A 4362-nucleotide genomic window follows, 5' to 3' on the forward strand; every position below is an offset into this window, starting at 1 on the left:
TTTCATTTTATCCAGTTTTCTTTCCATAAAATAATTCACATCCTCTCTAAAAATTATGAATATGTTTTTATTTCTTTGCTTTTTATCATAGCATAAAAATATATAGTTTTTTTTTCAATTAAGCAGCTCCAAAAGCTTATTATAAAAAAATTCAAATAACTCTTAGCTGTCTCTTATCATTCTTCTTTGAATATTTACCTCAAAATTTCTAAACAAAACTCATCATTTGGAGAGACTTCTTATTTCACCCACTCTTTTTTTTTGTTAAAGTCAATAGAGATCTTTTATTGCATCACTGAAATATCAAATTGACTCCAGGACGTGTTTCTGTGACTGGACAACTCTTGGATCTTATTCATCAGCCTGCTGAACTGTTCCTTTTTCAGAAACATAAATACCATCCAAAAATTTTCTGATATCCTTGGTTTTCACTGTTGTGGCTTGCTGAATTAAAGCGGCTGAATTTGAAACAAGTTCAATATCATTTCCTTCAAGGATTAATTCATCTTTCTGAGCTTGAGACACTGAACAAGCAACACCTGTCCTCATTCCGAACCCTGTGGATGTATTTTTCACTCAAGAAATTTCGGATTTCAACAAGAGACCCATTCTCCTGAATAACAACGTTGATGGGGAAGTGAGCATACACAGACCTCATCTTGTAACGGAAGCCCAATGTAACACCCTTGATCATGTTCTGTACATGATCAGTTGGGCTGGATCAGATGGTGCGAACAGTGGCCAGTTCCTTTCTATTTCCCCACCATTTGTCAACCCGTAGCCTCTTCTTTTTCTTTCCAAGGAGGCTGAGTTCCGAATTGATATAATTGAAATCCCTCCAGAGGGTTCCTCTTGGGCCCTTCACAATAACTGTGCGTCCCTTCAGAGTAATATCGACATTTTCTGGACTGTCAACAGTCTGATTGCTGAGAATGGTCTTCATTCTCGCAGTAGATGTGGCAAAGCTTCACCCACTCTTAAAGTTTCCATAACACAATGTAAGGAACATCCAGAGAAACTTTTGTGTACCTCTCAAGATCATCTCATCTCACTCGGGCACAACTCCAACCTCACATTACACAATATGTAACAGATATTTCCTGTTATAATTTGGATATGAAATTGTCCCCAAAGGCTCATGTGTCAAAGGCTTGATCCCCAATGCAGCAATGTTTAGAATACAGGGAGTGGGGGTGGGCCATTGTGGTTCTGATCTCATCAGTAGATTAATACATTGATGGGTTGATATTCCATGGACTATCAAGAGGTAGTTAAAAATGTAGGAGGTGGGGCCTAGTTGGAGGAAGTATATCACTAGGACCTGTCCTGGAAAGATATATCTTGTTTTTAACTACTCCCCCCCCATCTATCTATCTATCTATCTATCTATCTATCTATCCCCCCGCCTCTTTGCCATGAAGTGAGCAGCTTTTCTCCATCATTTCCATCTGCCATGATGTTTCTGCCTCCTAACAGGCCTAAAAACAATGGAGCCAGCTGACCATGAACTAAAGTTCTGAAATTGTGAGCCAAAATAAATTTTTCTTCCTTTAAGTTGATTTTTCTCAGGTATTTTTGTCACAATGATGAAAAGCTGACTTTCATCATTCACAAAGTGGAAGCTATGATAAGATCTGATTTCCATGGCTCCTCAAAATTATCAGAACTACTTGAATCATGGACTGCACTCTGCCACTGCAGTCTGGACAGAGTCCACTCTTCAGATTCATGTCTCATTCCTTATGCTGTATCCCCATGGGAATCTGTACTTCCTCTAATCTGACTCTACCACTTCTCATAACTCCTTAACACCTTTCTCTGTTCCCTGTACAACTCAAAATCCCCTATGCTTGCAACCTTTTCTCTGAAAGTTGCCTTCGCCTCCACTTCAAGGTCAGCCTTTTCAAGCAATGGCTGCTTTTGTTTTCACACTCAATGTTCAACAAGGCTTGAAGATGAGTAGGTTCTCCCCTTGCTCCTTACCTCTGCTTCTAAACTATGCCCCCCATCTCTAAACCTGCTCAGTTACATAGAAACATGCATTAGCAGATTAAATAATCAGATTAACTTGCCCTTGTTGCAATAATCTACCTACCACTCATGAATGCTCTAGACCATGTCATTCCTCTACTAACTCCAAAATTTTCACTTTAAGAGGTTACCTGGGGTCTGGGATTGTGGCTCAATGGCAGAGCCCTTGCCTCGCATGTATGAGGCCCTAGTTTTGATCCTCAGCACAATAGAGGTATTGTGTCCATTTACAACTAAAAAAAAAAAAAAAAAATTTTTAAAGAGTCAACCTGAATCACCATCATCATCTCTTTTCTTTCTTTCTTTTTCTTTTCCTTTTTTTTTTTTTTGTATCCCTCCAACAATCTTGATTCAATATTCTTCAACTGCCACTGGAATCTCCCATTGGCTTCTCCTATCATTTTTCAGCGTTCTTTATACCTTTCATGACCTCATTTGTCTTCTCACCCTGTTGAGATTCCACAATCCATCATCATGTTTCCCCTGCAGACACTTGCTGTGCCCTTGTGCCCTCTCCTTTAGTTGTACCCGCCCAGCAAAATCCCAAGCCAACAACACGCCTGCACCTATGTCCTGAGCACTGCAGAAGAAAACCTCATAATCTCCTGACACAGTTTTCTCTCCTACACTTTAGGGGGCCCATTTTGCCATGTCTCTTTTTTCTTTTTTTTTCTCTCTTTTTTACTAGTTCCTTTTAGTTATACATAATATTAGGATTCATTTTGACATAATCATATACAAGCATGGAATATAATTTGCTCTGATTCAGTACCCAGTACTTCCCCTTTCTCACTCTTCCTCCCTCCCTCTATTCCCTTCCCTGTACTGAAGGGAATAGATATTTATTTACATATTTTTTAAATTAGTGCCTTGTGGACATACATGAAGGTGGAAGTCGCTGTGAGATACACGTGTGTGTGTGTGTGTGTGTGTGCGTGTGCACGTGCATGTATGGAAAATTTAGATTCATTTCACCATTCCTTTCCCCGCCCCCCCCCAGAAGGCTTGAGCCGCTCTTCCCCTATAGCCTTGCTGGCTGAAGCCCACATGAACTCTCTTTTTGGTTGACTCTGCTCTCTGTCTGAAGCTTTCCTTGGTAGATGCTCCACATTCCTGATATCTCTAATTTCCTGGGGTCTCCAGTTCAGCTTCAGTTTTACTCTCACAACTTCATTTTTTTCCCTTTTAGGGACTAATTGCAAGCTCTCTGACCCTGCTGTGCTCTGCCTAGCCCCCCACACTTTCCTTTGAAATCTCTGCAGAATCCTTCATGACCCAACTCCTGCATTCTGCTTACCTAAAAACCAGCATCATGCCAGGCTTATAAGCCTAGCAACTCGGGAGGCTGAGGCAGGAGGATTGTAAGTTCAAAGTCAGCCTCAGCAAATTAGTGAGGCCCTAAGCAACTTAGTGATACCGGGTCTCTAAATAAAATATAAAAAGGGCTGGGATGCAGCTCAGGAGTTAAGCACCCCTGGGTTCAATCCCTGGTACCAAAACAAAATGAAATAAAAACAAGCATCACATGGATAACACAAAGGTCTGCTTCCAATAGCTGAGTCTGTTTGGGCCACAGCTGCAGCCACCTATTTGTGCTTGGGTAGTTGAACAAGGGGAAATTAATCCAAAAAACAATTCCCTAGATAGCTCAATGCAAAAAAAAAAAAAATATATATATATATATATATATATATATATGCTGGGGAGTCTTTTAAATGAGTTTATGGGATAGGCTCTTGAGTCCTGGAATGGGTGAGTTTTCTTGATTTCTGCAATGCCTTCAAGGCATCTTTCTTATTTTCTTTTTTTTTAAACATAATTAATTATATTTTCTTTATTGATTTATTTTTTAATTTATTTTACAGTAGAATGCATTTTGACATATGGTACCACTTTTTATTTGTTCTAAATGTTCTAAATGACAGTAGAATGCATTTTGACTCATCATACATAAATGGAGTATAACTTCTCATTCTTCTGGTTGTATGTGATGTGGAGTTACACTGGTCATGTAGTCATATGCATATAAGGTAACAAAGCCCGATTTCATTTCATCATTCTCCCCTTTTCCTGTCCATCCTCCCTCCGGCTCAATCCTCTTCTTCTACTCCACTGATCATCTCCTTTCTATACAAACTTCTAACAAATCTGTATTCCTTATTATCAGCTTTTTCTTTTTTTCTTTTCTTTTTTCTTTTTCTTTCCTAAGAAAATAAAAGCAAACCACAAGGTTAACCACTCTGACAACCCATCTCAAAATGTCATTGTGAAAACCATGAGCACTCTGAATACCTGAGAAAAGTAAGGAGACAGATGGGAAAATATAGAATA

General features: G+C 39.2%; 1 pseudogene; it reads right to left on the reverse strand.

Moving 5' to 3' along the window:
- Positions 1-270: 270 nt before the first annotated feature.
- Positions 271-950, reverse strand: LOC124103225 (large ribosomal subunit protein uL6-like; annotated as a pseudogene).
- Positions 951-4362: the final 3412 nt, after the last annotated feature.

The sequence above is a fragment of the Marmota monax genome, unplaced genomic scaffold, assembly GCF_021218885.2.
Source record: "Marmota monax isolate L192 unplaced genomic scaffold, Marmota_monax_Labrador192_F-V1.1 WCK01_AAM20220418_F8-fsc00172, whole genome shotgun sequence".
Lineage (NCBI taxonomy): Eukaryota > Metazoa > Chordata > Mammalia > Rodentia > Sciuridae > Marmota > Marmota monax.